At 34.9% G+C, this 17871-nt stretch overlaps 1 protein-coding gene across 2 annotated transcripts in view; it reads right to left on the bottom strand.

Moving 5' to 3' along the window:
• Positions 1-17871, bottom strand: part of MACC1 (MET transcriptional regulator MACC1) — a 182498-nt gene that overhangs the window by 158577 nt on the left and 6050 nt on the right. The window contains exon 2 of one of the 2 annotated variants that reach the window (XM_072764510.1): positions 3072-3117. The exons of the other annotated variant lie outside the window; for it this stretch is intronic. The gene's annotated coding sequence lies outside the window, so the exon portion shown is untranslated. The remainder of the gene's footprint in view (positions 1-3071; positions 3118-17871) is intronic. 2 annotated transcript variants of the gene reach the window in all.

Raw genomic sequence — 17871 nt, forward strand, 5'->3', positions numbered from 1 at the left:
GTATCCTGACTATAATTTTACCATATATATGATTATATATATATATATCCAGAGTCAATTTAGAGCCAGCTTTCCTAATTCCTGTCCTCAGGAATATCATTTTGAAGATATTCGTGGTGACAAGGAAAATATTATATTTCTATCACATAAATCCCATAGGTACAACTTTCTAGGCTTTTAACCTAACTTTACTCCTAGACAATTTTACATTGTAAAGTAAGGTGTGAAATAATTTCTAGGTAATTCTCCTTCTGTAGCTTGCTATGTAATCCAACAACATAGTAAATGATTTTTTGAGATGCTTTCACATTGCCATTGACTAACACAGTGGAAAATATTTGGAAAAGGAGCTATTCAATGCAATTGCTACATCTATATTACCACAGTACAATTTTGGAATATTGACATTAAGTAACTGAAATAAAGTTTCTTAGGAATTAAAATGTTTACTTTCCCAATAATGTACTGGGAAACCACCAATTTACTAGATTTACTAGAAATCTCTTCTCTATAGAGATTTTCCTTGTTAATATCAACCCACACTTTTCCTTCTCTTCTTTTTTATTACTCAATATAATGTGTGGTTTTGGTATAGTATTTTAATTTGTTTCTGTTCTCTTATTGCATCTCAAAAGCTTGTCAACTCCATATATACTGTTTGTGTTTTACTTGTTTTTCTTCCTCCATAATCTTTTTTTTTTAAGATTTTATTTATTTATTCATGAGACACACACACACACACACACACAGAGACAGTGAGAGAGAGAGAGAGAGGCAGAGACACAGGTAGAGGGAGAAGCAGGCTCCATGCAGGAAGCCCTATGTGGGACTCGATCCCGGGACTCCAGGATCACGCCATGGGCCAAAGGCAGGCACTAAACCTCTGAGCCACCCAAGGATCCCCTCTTCCTCCATAATCTTCAGTATGCATATAGTTGATGTTAAATGTGTGCTATTTCAGTGGACAAGAAGTCTTGACTAATTGGAAGCAAACATCCAAATTCAGTCTATATTGACAAAAATGTTGTCAAAATGTACCTTATGAATCTAAATGCTAACAGAATTAATCATTAATAACTTTTAAATGAATATTATTATAAAGCAACCTCTAAGACTGATGCTTAAAATTGTTTCCTCTAGTAGATTAATGCATATTGATGAAAAAACAAGCAGGGAGAAAAATCTAGTTTATACTATCATAAAATCATAATACTTTAACAAATATTTTCTGTTTTTTCCTTTTTATTTTCTAGAATTGAAAGAGTTATATGATGGATTTTATCATAAACTTTCATTTGAGAGAGTAAAGCAAGAGAAAAAGAACACAGTACTCCAAGAAGCCACAGCTTCTGGCAGATGTTGCAAGAATGAGTAAGATCATTGACCTTTTTTTCTGGGGCATTGTGTCAATTTTGAGTGGAGTTTCCAGTTGCACAATGAGCATCTGGACAGTTTTGACATCTTTATTACACTCTCAGAGTTCTTAAAATGCTACCAGTTTATTTTAAAGATGATTTCTTTCAAAATTAAAACAATTATCTAACTGCCAAGAGTAATCCCATGACTACCAATAAAATTAACTTCCCAGATCTAGTTTCCTAATATTCATAATAAGAATACCTGTTGTTTAATCAAAACTAAAATTTGGTTAATGATATTAACATTCAAAACCATTTCTTTGCATGCCTAATTTTGTTTCTTGTACTTGCTTTGCACTGAATTACTCTGGTTTACATAGTCTGTTTAACATGACTATTTTCAAACAAGATCATAAATTCTCATAACAGCAGACTAAGGAATTCATAATCATAGCTCTTGGCCGCCACCTAAAGGTTTCTTTCTTGTTTTATTTTACATAAGACCTACTGTGCATGCCTTTTATAATAAAATTGTTGCCTGTATCATCACATCTTGACATAAGTATAAGGTAAAGAGATTTATATTTGCATTAGCAGCCTATATAATTATATCCATTTTGCAATCTATTCGGTACAGAAAAGTAATTAAAACTAGGCCCTCTTAGTGGGAAGGAATGGTAGAACCAATCAGATCAAGTCTTCCTTCTCCAAAAATTTTCTATTCCTTCAAAAAATATTTTTATTTCTGTTTTTATAATATACGACCCCCATTCCTAAGCTCACTTCAGAGACAGAAAAATTCTTATACCATCGACTCTGGCTTCAAGAAGCATGCACCGGTTACCAATGCAAAAAAAATTGTCTTTTCGTCATAATCTCTATTAAAATTATCATTAATTGGATGCCAAGGAGTAAATCTAGAAGCTTGAACAAAGAGAAATGTTTCTCATTTCCAACTTTCCAAGGTAAATTCAATTAAACTCATGTTTTTTTTCTTTAAAGAATGAATTTATTTATTTATTTATTTATTTATTTATTTATTTATTTATTCATGACAGACATAGAGAGAGAGGCAGAGACACAGGCAAAGGGAGAAGCAGGCTCCATTGCAGCGAGCCCAACAAGGGACTCATCCAGGGTCTCCAGGATCACACCCCGAGCGGAAGGCAGCGCTAAACGGCTGGGCCACCATGGCTGCCCTAAACTCATGTTTATTGAATCATTACTGAATGTAATGTATAGGCTAAAATTTTCAAACTCCATAAAGAACATTAATAACAGATATAATCTCTTGATAGTACTTGAGGGTAAATGGATATCAGAGCTAATAATTCCATGCTATATATCTCCATATCCATTGTCTCATTCTTTTCATTCTCCTCTGAAGAAACACTTGATTGAATCAGGCCAAATATCTCCAACACCCTATCTGAATTCTGACAAAGTCATGTTTGGAGAATGGAATCAATGCAATTTATAATATCACAGTAAAACATCGATTATAAACTCTACAAATTTCTTATTTCATAATCCGTACAGTTAGAGCATCTATGAATCACCCCAATTTTTCTTAAATATATAGAAAAGTTTTATTAGCATCCACACTTGCCACTATAGATTCTGTGTATTTAGCTTTTGATTTACTTATAGACCACTATTCATTTATTCATTCATTCAAAAAATATTAGATACTACTATATGCCAGGCACTCACCATTGCCAGTGTTCAATAAAACAGATTGGTCTTTGCCATCATGGAGCTTGTGAGGGAAACAAAATAAATAAACAGAATATATTATGATACAAATTACAAAAGAACTTAACACACTGTACTGTAATGGAGAATAATGTCTCTACTGTAATGAAGAATAATGTCAAGGAGAGACAGACCTACATTAGGAAGTGTGGTCAAGAAAGGTCTCTTAAAGAAAGCGATATTCAATCTGACACCAGAAGAACAAAGAGCCAGCTCTGCCAAGAATATAGAGAAGAGGCGGTGGGAATTATCTATACAAAGGCCAAAACACTTAGTGAGGGCCAAAGGATCTAGAGCAGAGTGAGCAAAGTAGAGTTTTGTGAGATGTGGAGAAATAAAAAGAAACCCAATCATTCAGAGTCTCAAAGAAGAGGGTAAGGACTTTGAGTTTTATATGAAATAGAATGGAAACTCACAGTAACAGATTAGAGAAGGAAATAACTTGATCTGATGGCTCCAAGGAGAAGGGATTGGAGGCAGCAAGAGAAGAGGGAGACAGAAGTGTAGTGAAGAAATACAGATGGGAGAGATGATGGTGCCATGGACAATACTGGTGGCAGTGGAGGCAGAGAAGCAAATATATCTGAGGGCAATTTTAGAGCTAGATTCAATAGGACTTAATGGTAGGGATTAGATGACCCTCTTGGTTCACCATTCCTTCCCACCTTATTAGCATTTGCTGATACGAATATCACTCTGAAATGCTGATATGGTTTTCTATATTAGATTTAGATTGCTATGTTAAATTTCATGTCACAATTAAGCTTTTAATTTAGTAAAAAAAAATAAGAGAATATCTTAATAGAATGAATTATTTGCATGTCAATAAGGAAATTGCAAATGAGACAATCTCCTGCAACTGAGACAATCTACAAAAAATAATTTTATACATAATAAAAGTTTGTGTACTAAAAGCACCAAAACTTATTTAATTTTAAGCATTTAGAAGAAATTGTTTTTTAAATTGTTAAATATTTTCCTGATCTATTAAATATATTTAATATTAGTTAAACTTTTCAAAACTCAGGCCCACTATGATGAAAAGGAGTTGCTGTATCTCTGTATTATAGTGGTACCTCTAAAAATACTAGGCATGAGTGGGTTTCCTGTACTCAGAAAAACTACCATGCTTTGAAATAATTAAATTTTTATTGTTGCCTCAATAGCTCCTAGTCCTTATTGTGCCAGACTATAGTCATTCACTTCTGATCCATTCTAACACAATGTTTTTTCCTCTGCTGGAAAGTAGAAACCCTATCAGACTTTCATGCAAGTTAGTAGTCTATAGACTCCAAGTTAAGTATGAACTTCTGTATTCTATTTTGATGCACAGAGGCTTTAAAAAAAAAAAAATACTGTTTTCTCAATATATTTTACATCATTGAAGTTGCTTGATCAGGAAAGTTTAAGTCAGGGAAATGTCCCTGTACTAGCATTTTATTTCCCACATTTTTCATGAAGCTCCTTGAAAAAAATGGAATTCCCATTACCATATACATTATCATGTTAAGCTTCTACAGGGAATCCTTCCAACAAAACTTTAACTACATCATTACAAATGTTGCTTTTTCATTTTATGCCTATAGTTTTCAAATGTAGCATAAAAGCATATAAAATTTGACTAAAAGAAATCCCAAATTTCTGGACTGTAACTATAACGTGACCTCTTTCCTTTTTTTTATTTTTTATTTTGACATTCGTGGAAACTAAAATCAATGTCCAAAAACCTCAATCAGCAACACTACTTTGAAAGTGTCTTTTGACAAGTAACATACGCATATTACAAATCCAAAGGCATGTTTGAAGTGGTTCTTCCGGAGACCTACATTCCTCAAAGATCTCCCTGTATCACCACCTTGTTTCATGGAAGAAAACGTGTAAATGTATAATGGAAATATGTAAATGATTAAAGTATCTATATAAACAAAGAACATTCTTAACACACATAAGAAAAATTTTGAGGACTTCTTGAAAAACCAGATGCCAGATGCCTAAAGCTGATCTGCCAAATGCAAATCTTGAGAGAGAGGTCCAGATTCTGGCATTTGAAACAAATATTCCCCAGCTTATTGATATATGTGGTCCTTAGAAAAATCCTTAGATAACACTGTCATAGACTCCAGATAACCAATCCTAAATTATCTGCCAATTCAAATTTGTGGCAGCTTGTATTTTCCAAAGATGACTGTAGCAATACATACTATCTTATTTGCTCTTCCTATAAAGTGACATTGACATCTCTTCACCAAAAAATGGAGTTTATGTTCCCTTTTCTTGAATCTGGGCAGACTTTTGACCACAGTGGAAGTGATGTTATGTGACTTCCAAGAACAATTCATAAAATGCAAAACAGCTTCTGCCTGGTTCTCTTGAGACACTTGCCCTTGGAATCCAGCCACCATGCCGTGAGAAAGCCACATGAAAAGGCCACGTGTGAGTCTTTTAGCCATAGCTCCTGCTGAAGCCCCTGTTGACAGCCAGCCATTAACCACCAGACATGTGAGTGAGCTTTCAGATGATTCCAGCCCCCAAATTTGGGCCACCCCGGTAGAGCAAAAACTACCTCTCTCATTTAGCCATGGCCAAATTGCAGATTTGTGAATAAAAGGAATGTTGTCACTGTTCTAAGTCACTAAATTTTACAGTGGTTTTTATGCAGCAGTAGATAACCAGAACAAATTCCAAATAGTTTTGTGGCTTCTTTGGATGAAATATAAAGCCCCAGATAAACTGCATGCATTCCAGTTTGCATTTAAGGATTTCTAATTCTCTTCAGCTAGGTCCACCACAGTCTCATTTGCTAGGTCCTGCTTTAATTTATTGCCTAAAATATTCTGGTTCTCAATCTCACTTCAAAATCAGAAGTGACTTTGCCCTCTAGGGGACACTTGACAATGTCTAGAGACATTTGATGGTTATCACAACTGGGGAAGAAATGTAATTGGCATCTAGTGGGTACAAGCTAGGGATGATGGTCAACAGCTTACAATGTATAGCACAGTCCCATTTCCCAACAAAAAAGAATTATCAAACTTAAATAAGACAGAGGTTGAGAATTGCAGACATAGAACTGGTCCAGGAGTGGGATATTCCATTCTTACCCATGGTTCTCTTCACCACCATATAGGTCTAGAGTTCTCAAGCAGGAGTTGAGACAATGGTGTGTGTCTGTTGGAGCAGAGGTGGGAGGGAGGGCTTGCAGTGAGTTAATATATCAGGATTATTTGTGAGGATTTTCAACCTATATACATGAGCCTGTGATGTTCGACTCTGGTGACAAATTAGAATAGTCAATTAGATTGTGACTCCTAACTGGAGAAATGTTGATAGAGTCTATAGAGCAAAACTGGAAAATTGGCAATTCTCTGCCCCTTTCTCCCCTGAAAACCTTTGGCCTACATGCTTGCCTGCACTTGGCCAGACAGGTTCTGGGAAGAAAAAGGACCTATGCCAGACTCACATTTCATTCTTCTGCACTTATCTAGAATGGAAGCAAAACCTAAGGCTTAGTTAATTCTTAAGTCAGTAAGAAGCACCATTTAGTAAATGCTGAACAGCCAATTCAAATACAATGGCGACAAGTCTTCTGTGCACCTCTCCACCAATAAAATCTGCTCTATTTACTGGATTTTCCATTAGTTACCTAAGGTGAATATAAAAACATCAGTCGATATTCTTAGAATTTTACCACTGGAGAGACGTCTGGGTAGCTCAGCGATTGAGCGTTTGCCTTCGGCTCAGGGTGTGATCCCGGGGTCCTGGGATCAAGTCCTGAATCAGGATCCCTGCAGGGAGCCTGCTTCTTCCTCTGCTTGTGTCTCTGCCTCTCTCTTTCTGTGTTTCTCATGAATAAATAAATAAAATCTTTTTTTAAAAAAAGAATTTTACCACTGGAAAGTCAAGCTAAATCAATTTATATGATTTACATGCAAGATGATGACTAAAGTTGTTGGTAGAATGTAATCTTGCCTCGCACTCCCAAAATAAAACAACCAGTTAGGCAAATACATTGTCATCTAACTCATATGCTAAGCAGATGAAAGTCTGCTTATTAAAAAAAAATGACTTGGGTGGAGAAGGGAAAAATGTGAAATAGCCTATTATTATAATAATTACCTTGGCAAAAATGTGTTATTTCATGATGACAATAAGCTTTTCTGAACCATGTTATTATTATGTTACATTTGTGGTAAAATGAAAAAATCAAAGCTGTTTTTTTTCAAAATTTATTTGTTGAAGGAAAACATTAATTTAATAAATTAAATTTCTCAATTATCGCATTGTGACTTTTCTGTTTTTAACTCTTTCTCATTAAAGCCCAAAACCAGAAAGAATATTTAATGTACATATGATCTTTATCTATAAAAAAGAAGGCTGAATGTCTCTAACAGTTTCAAGTAATAATTTTACAGTGTATGTGCTTATATCTGATAGAAGATGGTCATGATTAAAAGCATTTAACTCAAGTCGGATTGCCTAGGTTTAAATGCTAACTCCACCATTTACAAAGTGATCTTGGGTATGTTATTTTATTTCTCGTGACTCAGTTTCCCCTTCTGTAAATGTAATAATAATATTACTGAAGTCATAATTGTCTTTGAAGATTAAAAGACAAAGTGAATAGACAGTGCTTAGCACAGTCCCTGGCATATAAATTGCACTTAATGAATGAGAAACAAATTTAACTGCCAAATATAACTAATGCTAGTTTCTGTCACTATTTCATTGAGCAACTTTGATTAAATCATTTTGCCCTTCTACTATCCAATTTTTCATTTGTATTATAAAAGGTTTAATTCCTAAAATTCAATTCAATAGTTATCCATCGTGCCAGGTTCCTTCTAGTTCTTTATCTCTGAGAATCTGGCCTCTGAAGCAGATCTTTGCCTATTTTTCTGTAACAGTGTGTCCAATTTACAGGAATATAACATATGTTTTATTTTTTCTGTTATTTTAATTATTGTACTGCAAAGTCTGTTTACATAGCTTTCATTTCTTATGACATCAAGTTAAGTATACCCTGAAACACAGAGGTGTTTGAATTTCCCCATCAGGTGTTATACATATTACTTACTTCCTCTTAGATTGAAATCTGAAATGTCACTTCCTATCCCCAGGAGAGCTAACAACAGATAAGCTGTCTTATAGACATAGTTTACGCTGTGATACCAAACAAATGTTTCCATACTGATTTTATTTAAAAAACTATTAATATGGCAGCATATATAATGTAGAACTTTCTCTCAATTTATTCTGACTTCTTTCATCCTCTTCTCATATCAGCGTATCAAAAGATGTCTTCAACTTGTTCAGGTAGTTTAGTCTGGCACCTTTTACAGAGAATGCTCTCCCTAACAACAATCTCCTAAGTTCCAATCTATTAGGGCATTTGAAGCCCTTATGAAGATTGACTTTTCTGTAGCATTTGACCCTCGAATCTATCTTTCTTTTTAGATATGTTTCATTTCTTCTTGGTTTCTATCAATGAGTCTCTACTACCCTTGTTCTCTTGACTCACTGAATATCTCATCTCAGCCTTCAATTACTGTTTCACAGATTCCTCTTCTCGACCATAATTTGTAATTCTTCTACATATTCCACCAAAGAATACCCATGACTTTATATACTACCTAGCATATTTTTAGTCTTAAATCTATAATAACAGTATATACTTCGGTTTTAAGCTTCAAACCTATATTCCCAATTGTCTTCTGGATATCTCCACCTGCAATTCTTGCAGCCCACTTCTAAATTATCTTCCCCAGTATATCTTACTTTTCCTTTTATATTCCCTGACTAATCACTAAATATATCCTAGATACCTTTTTTTTTTATCTCCTAAATATAAATATCTCAAAATTATTGCCTCCTGTCCTTCATCAAATACCACTTTCCTGGCCCAGGTCCTTTGCACATCTCACCTAATCCTGCTGCAGTCTGATCCTCTCACATTCACTCTCCGCACTGATACCAGAATGATATATCCCAAATGACAATATAACTAAATCATTCGCCTTCTTAGAATTTCACAATGACTCCTCATCATGTGCAGGAGAAAGTCCAAACTCCTTGCCCAACAGGGTCTTCCATGGTCTATTTCTACCTACCTATCTAGCCTCTTTATTGGCTATTTCCTTCCACATTCAAACTGGAACCCACTACAAAAGTTAATAACTTTGGGCTTTTGCACATTCTGTTCTGTTCACTTCATTACCCCAGTAACTATTCCTCATTCATTTGTTAAAACCCCATGTAAGCTTCTCTCATGTAAAGCTTTTCTTGATTCCCCAAAGGAGTAAATTTTTCACTTCCCTATACTATCTTACATATTCCAAACATATTGCTATTGTTGCTCATATAATTAATATAGAATTATATTGTAGTTATTTTTTAAATGGCTATCTTGGTGTACTGTGAAGTCCTAGGACATAGAGACTATGTCTTATGAATTATTGTATGCTAGCACTTAGGAGAAAAATAAGGATGCTTCAAAGCTCTATATGTGTTTATTGAATTAGTAATAGAATAAAGATATAAAGTGGTTTACTAATGATTTAACTCAGCATAAAATGTACAAAGATAAAAACCTAAGATAAATATTGCATTTAGTTAAAAATTTTACTTTTTAAAAAATTTCAGCTTCACTGAGGTATAATTGCTATAAAAATTATAACATTTTAAGTGTACATCATGGTGATTTGATATAGGTATACACTGTGAAAGAATTCTTCTATCTAGGTAATTAATGCATCCATCACCTCGCATATTTATCTTTTTTTATGAGAACATTTTTCCACCCCTTTAGCAATTTTCAATTATACAATACAGTGCCATCAATTATAGTTACCTTGTTTTACATTAGATTCTCAGACCTTATTCATCTTACTAAAACTCATTTTCAGTCCTTAAATCAAGGACTGAAATCAACTTCAGTCCTTAAAATCTCTCATTTAATCTCTCTTAAAATCTCATACCTGGATTTTGTTTGCCCTTTTATCAAAGGCACTCAGACCCAGGTACCACCTCTAATCTTTCTAATCCTATTCACTCAACTGATTCAAGTCCTTTTAGGTCTCAGGATGGCTGAATCTTTTTTTTTTTTTTTAAGATTTTATTTATTTACTCATAAGAGACACACACACAGAGAGGCAGAGACACAGGCAGAGGAAGAAGCAGGCTCCATATAGGGAGCCCGATGCGGGACTTGATCCTGGGTCCCCAGGATCAGGCCCTGGGCTGAAGGCAGTGCTAAACCACTGAGCTACCCACCCAGGCTTCCCAGAATGGCTGAATCTTGAGAGAAATTCTTATGTTTAAAGGGCTTTAATCACTTACTTAATCTAAGATGTCCTACCAAGAACTTTATCTCACTAAATCCTGCTTAGTCTTAAGAATCTGGTTCCCTGTCAGCAAAAATTATTTTTCACATTCCTGAAAACATAAATGTATGTGCAGTCTAATATACTCTTGAATCTTCTCTCCTAGGGTTGAAAATAAGTAGGAAAAAACAAAGACAGAGTAAGGTTTTTGGACTGATTTTTTAAGCTCTGTTGTTCTTCTAAAGTAGGGTCATATGGCATTTATGCCTCCAGTTGTTATTTCTCTCCTTTCTCTAAATACATATTGTTTGCTATCTGGGTAAAATATTTAAAACAAAACCTTAAGTTCTTTAAACTCTTGTTGTCTTTTAACCTTTCTAGTCTTTTAACCTTTCTAATATTCTAAGAGGTGTTAATAAAAAGTTTCTTAAAGGTTCTAGGCCTAATGTCTTACCAAACACTTTATGCAAATAAAACCTGACATTGCCCACTTGTACATATATCTTTGCTTGAGCATCTAATATCATCTTCAATGTCTATAATAGAGAGCCATATTATTATTTAGTTTCACCATCTGGGCAGTGTCTGGTTTCATAAAAAGAAATCTGTTTTAATGAGAGAAAAGCTGTTATAATTCCATGCCACTTCCTGCAGAGAGAAGAGACATAATGGAAAGTGGTAAGGGCCAGGACACGGGACAGGTAATAGTCAATCACTATTTGGCAAAAGGAATTGTGAAAAGATTGTCAGTAGTTTTACTTATACCACCTCTTACTGTTCATAATATAGTTCCTGCTGCATTGATGTCAAATGTTCAGTTGATCCTAAGAAAATAAATGAGGCCTCCTTTGTCTATGAGCCACTAATGAAAAGACCACAAACTCGAATGTCTACAGGACTTGGACATATATAAGAGACAACCCATCTTAGGTATATGAAAAGCAGTAGGATGATTGTATTGAAAAACGGTAACTGGCTATCAAAATTACAACAGGGAATGGTGAGGACTGTGGCAAACTGAAGAGCCTGGGCTCCTTCTTAAGTAGAAGATATGCAGGTCCAGCTCAATGTCTTACAGAAATGTAGGCCCAGTTGTGTCTTAATAGTCTGACTGTTAAAAAGAAGCTAAAACTGGGATTTTATGATATCTCCTAATTTTAAAGCATTTGGCAAAATTAAAAAAAAAAAATTAAGTTAAACTACTCTAAAGGCAGATAGTATGAGGGCCAAAGAAAACATGTGTTCATATTTGATTCTAAAATTTGTGTTTCACAGTCAGTCAAGAAGGTCCAGGAAATTCAAGCAAACAACTAGGGGTATATTTGAGAGGAAACTTACATTTGCTTGCAGCAATAAAAACACCTACTAATTAGGCAAAGAGTAAGGGGCAATTTTCATGGTCGTTTTTGTTTTTGTTTTGTTTTTGTTTTTGTTTTGTTTTGTTTTGTTTTTGCAAATCTTGCCAAGATAGATTATGGCTATCTTAATAAAGCCAATCTCCTTTCCCTTGCCCATTGATCTCCTTTGAAACTAAACAAGTTGAATATTTTCCATTTACCCATCCAGTTCCCTTCTCTACCCTCTCTGTCCCGGGAAACTGGCCAGTATAGATTGCATTGAAGGGTTACTTTATCTCTGGCTTCCATTGGGTTTGATCCATCTGAGGCACTGACAGGAGTTTAGAGGGTAGGAAGAAATTGATGTCAAGATCTTGCTTGATTTGCCCTGCTTTTCCCCTGCTGTTCACCAACTGGTTCCTTCCTTCCTGTCTGGAGGCTTTCTTTATACAGCTCCTATAGACCTTTTGTGTGTGTGTGCCCTGACATACTGCCTCTTCTTGACCCTTCAAGCCAAGGGTGCTAAAAGTTCCTTACTGCTATAAGCCCCAGAAGATGACACACTATCACTTGTTCCCTTCCATAAAACCTACCCTTTAGGTTTCAATTTCAATTATCCCGCTTAACTCTACTTTCCATTTCCTGCTGAAGAAGCCTGTCTTAAGATGCCATTTCCAAAGACACAATGAGTTCCTAGCACTGGGCTCTTCATTGGACAAAACTTCTCAAGTCCTTTTATTCTTATTTTTCTGGGTCCTTTGATAAAGCAAAGCTATTTGGCAGAAAGTATGAAGAGCCCTGAAAATGTATTTAACCTTTGACTCAGTAACTTCACCTCAAAAATTTTTCTTAAGGAAAAAAATCTTAAATATTTAATAATTTAAATAAAGATTTACGCATATATGTTTGTTATTAAAATGGTCAAAACCCATAAATGACCCACATGCCATTCTAAGGGATGCTAAGTATCTTTTTTTTTGCTTCACTACCTCTCCACTCCACTCCACTCTGGCTTGAGGGGCCAGCCTGCCTGAACCCTGGCTATTGCTCCACTACCCTCTTGCTTAGGGATGGGCTTCCCCCATGGTATGTCTTAACAGGACATCAGAGAAGACGAAAGGAATGAAATAGAGGCAGTTATTCTTCCTGTCCTGTCTGTGCAAATGATCTCAGGCTGGCTGTCACTCTTGAACAAAGGTGATAGAACCTGTCAGGTGGTATCTACACACTCAATACCTCTGGGGTTTAATAATATACTCTTATTCTACTCTTTCAAGCCTGAGCATAGTGATGCATCTCCCCACTGTTTCTAATTCAAGAATACAGCATTAACACTGACACTCTACCCTCATGTTTATAAACAATTATTTTTATTTACAAATTTTTACAAACTTATTAACAAATTCTCCTCAAAATACCCAGTTTGAGTAAACTGTTTCACTGCCAAAAATCTGGTGGAGTCAAGGAGCATATTTAAGTAAACTGAATAACAAACTCACTAGGGAATAATATATGACATAGAAATATGTTCATGAAGAATGAATATTAAAAACAAAATGGTAGACCCAGTCTGAACAAAGCTACATAAAAATAAGGCAAATAAAATTCACCATGAAAATGTAATATATTCTTCAAATTTTCTATAATAAAAAGATATTACTTTTTATTTTATTTAAAGATCACTTAGAAGTGAAAGATATTGTAGATTATACCAAGAAGAATCCTGAAAGACTTGGTAGAAATGGTAACAGAAATTATTCTTAACAATCAAGTGGAACAAATGGAAAGGAAAAGCAGGTAAGGAAAACATATCCAGCTGATGTTGAAGCCTGTGAAAAGGCAAGTGAAAGTGCTTATAGAAAATCAAGATCCTCTTCTGTAGAGCATAGGGTAGTCAAGGGAGATGTCGTACAAAATGGTACCAGGAATTGTGATTTAGGGCCATAATATTCAAGGTTTCATAGTTGATGCTCACTAAAGTTCTCTTTTATGGCTTAGAGAAAGTTTGGGGAATAGCATAAGATGAACCATAGAAAGATCTAAGAAAGAATAATAAGTTTAGATTTGTGTTTCAAATCTAAAGCTTCCATAGCACGGGATGAGATGGCTGGGAGTTCAAAAGAAGGATTAAGGCAGCAGTAAGGACATTAAATAGGAAGGAAAAGATGAAGAAAAAAAAAAGGGGGGGAAGGAAAAGATGGCGAACAAGTCATTATAATGGGATTAAATATAATTTGTTAACTAATGAAAGACGGGGTTATGCAGCATACATCTCAAAGAGAGAATAATATTATCTAGGGCACACTTAAAAAGTTGAAAGTCTTCTGGGGTGCCTGGGTGGCTCAGTTGGTTAAGTGTCTGCTTTTCAGCTTGAACTGTGATCCTAGGTTCCTGGGATCAAGTCTTATATCAGGCTCCCTGCTCAGCAGGGAGTCTGCTTCTCCTTCTCCCTCTGCTGCTCCCCCTATTTGTGCTCTTTCCCCCTCTCTCTCTCTCTAAAATAAATAAAATTTTTAAAAAACCCTTGATAATCTTCTCTGCTACATTAGCTTGAAAGGGTTCAAATGACCAAAAATATCATTTGCATTTTTTGTTATTGTGTATCATACTGAAATGTGCATCTTTATAAACAATTTTCTTATATTTCTGAATCTTTAGAGGACTAACTTCCCAGACATGAAATTAGTGTTGCACATTAATCTACTGTAGACTAAATGTTTTCTTATTAATTTGTATGTACACATTCTATGGTATATATTTATACCTCTTCTTAAGTATGTATAAACACCTAAGTTTTCAAGAAGTCATCATCAAACTTGTTGGTTTGTTCTTCTGGAATTAGATAAATAATATATGCATTTCAGAAAGAAATTTTACGCCAGTATCAGAAAAAAAGATATGTATAGTCTTGTAGTTTTATACTTAAGCCCTTTAATTTATCATGACTGTATTTGGGCATATAGTAACTTTCTAAATTAATATTGCTTTTTTCCAAATAGCTAACAATTATCCCAATACTATTTGTTAAAATATTTATTCCCTCTCTATCAATTTTCAAAGCACATTTTGTGTTAAATTATTATTGATGTTAGAGTCTACTTCTGATCTATTCTACTTACTAACTCAGTCATCTTTTTTTTAATCACATATTATTTCTAAGTCAGATTAAATACTTTTGAGAAGAGGACTAGATTTTACTGATGCTTATATTTTCCATAGGATCTATCACTTTACACATAGCAAATGTTCAATAAATATTTATGTATTTATTAAATGAATGTTGAAATTGAATATCCTGTGCCTAATTTACAAAGAATTTCCTCACTATGTTAAAAGGTCACATTCTTCAAGGTGAAACATGAAGTAATTTTGAAATTGGAGAAAGGGGTTGAGAATGGAAGCATTCCAAGTATAAAAATGCCATGTGAATCTGATTAGAATAATTTAAATTGTGTAGTGACTTCATTCTCCAGAGGCTATGTGATCATGAGAAAATGCTGAGAGGGAAAATTTTAGTAGTGGGCTCACTCTGAATTATTGAAGTTCAGAAAGGCCTTTAGCTGTGTAATGATGTGCAAATCAGTCCACATACCATTCTGGCTCAACAAATGAACTATGTCAATGGTGAAATGTTGTCTTTTTAATATCTGCTGATACCTCTATTTGGGAAAACCAGCTGTGGGCCCTTAACTTTGCTATCCATTTAGAGTACTGAGCAATAAAGCAATAACATTTAAAATATACTACATATTCATATTACCCCCGACTACATATAAGTTTAAACATGTTGGACTTTAAATAAAAGGCAGTATTGGGACGCCTAGGTGGCTCAGTGGTTGAGCCTCTGCCTTTGGCTCAGGGCATGATCCCGGAGTTCTGGGATCGAGTCCCACATCGAGCTCCCTGCAGGGAGCCTGATTCTCCCTCTGTCTCTGTCTCTGCCTTCTCTCTGTGTCTCTCGTGAATGAATAAATAAAATCTTTGAAAAAGAAGAGAAAAAAAGAAAAAAATTAAAAGGGCAGTATTAAGTATATTGTCCCTGTCATGTACAAATAAGTGAAGCTTTCATATATTTTTATGTCAAACTGCACAAGGATGACTTCAGGCTGAAAAGATTGTGGAACAATTTTGTTTGATTAAGGAGACATAAAATTAGGCCATTATAAAGAATGGATTATAGGTATCTATACTAAGTCATGCTTGCTACATCTACTAATATGGGTAAATAATTGTATAGTTACCAGGAAAGTTATGTATTAATCAAAACCACAGATATTTCATGATATTTTTATGATATTTTATGACAATATGCAAGTCTTGAAATAAGTATGTATTTTCAATGTTGTTAATATTATGAAATTTAATCTAAATTGCCATTGTTAAAACTGTTTGGAGCATATATGGTGAATTCTAAATGTGTTTCATGCATGATCTCTCCATTGAGTCTCACAATAATCTTATTTGGTAGGTGTGTGTGTGTGTGTGTGTGTGTGTGTGTGTGTATGTGTGTAATATAAACTTTACTTTTTTAAATAAATTATTTCTTTATTTGAAAGAAAGAAAGAATGAGGGGAGGGGCAAAGGGACAGGGAGAGATTCTCAAGCAGATTCTCCACTGAGTGTGGAGCCCAATGTGGGGCTTGACCATGACCCTGAGATCATGACCTGGGCCAAAATCAAGAGTCAGGCGCTTAACCATCTGGGCCACCCAGGTGCCCCTAAAGTTTCCTTTTTGAGTAGCTTAAAGTTCACAGCAAAATTGAATGGAATATATGGAGGGTTCTCATATGTCTCCTAGAACTCTGATACACCTAGCCTTCCCTACTGTCAACATCCCATATCATAGTGGTACACCTGAAACAAGGACTGAACCTACATTGTCACATCATTATCACCCATAGTCCATAGCTTACATCAGGGTTCATTTTATGGATTTTGACAAAAGTACAATGACATGCATCCACCATTGTAGTATTATATGAAGTTGCTTAACTGCTCTAAAAATCATCCACGTTCCATCAATTTATGGTTTCCTCTTCCCTTACCTTAGTAATCATCTTTTTACTATTTCCACACTTCTGCCTTTCCAGAATGTCATACAGTTGGAATCATATATTATGTAGATTTTGCACATTGACTTATTTCATTTAGCAATACACATTTAAGTTTCCTTCATATCTCTTCATGGCTTGATAGCTCATTTCTTTTTAGTACTGAATAATATTCCACTGTCTGGATATACCAGTTTATTTATCCATTCACCTATGAAAGAACACTTCGATTGTTTGCAAGTGTTGGCAATTATGAATACAACTGCAGTATACATCCATGTGCAGGTTTTTGTGTAGACATAAAATTTAAACTTCTTCGGTTAAATAGCAAGGAGTGCAATTGACGGATTATATGTAAGAATGTGTTTAGTTTTGTAAGAAACTATGAAACTCTCCCAAAGTGGCTGTAACATGTTGCATTTCATGCCAGCAATGAATGGGGGTTCCTATTAGGTCATATCCTCACCAGTTGTCGGTGTTTGGACTCTGGTGATTCCAATAGAAGTACAGTGGTAGCTCATTATTTTAATTTGCAATTTTGATAGTTATTTTAATTTTGTTGTGCATAAATGAATAAACTGAGGCTCTGAGAAGGTAAATAATCTGCCCACGATTTTACAGCTGCTAAGTAACAGATTCAAACACAGTTTTTTCAGACTCCAAACCTCCTGTACTTTTTATTCTGTAGGTTGCCTAATAGAAAAGAATAAAATTCAAAATCACATGTGGAGGACTCCAGAGAGTGGTGTCCAGATGTATTTATTATTTGTCTCAGTTTAGGTTCCTCTAGAAGAGGACCCTGAAACAAGGAAATACTAAGGAACAGTGGGGAAATGAGGGAGAAGGTGGCCAATGGAAGAATATGTTTGAATAAAGTTATCAGTGTGGGCAACTGCAGCTTACATCTGTAAGGGAACCTGTGGGAATGGCGTTTAATATTACTCAGAATGTGGTGTATGACAGTATCAGTCTTTGCACCTTTCAAGGCTGCTCCAGAATAAATCATGTATAAAAAGTAAGTTAGTACTTAAGAACTTTTATAACAATTTGA

This window comes from Vulpes vulpes, chromosome 7 (genome assembly GCF_048418805.1).
Source record: "Vulpes vulpes isolate BD-2025 chromosome 7, VulVul3, whole genome shotgun sequence".
Lineage (NCBI taxonomy): Eukaryota > Metazoa > Chordata > Mammalia > Carnivora > Canidae > Vulpes > Vulpes vulpes.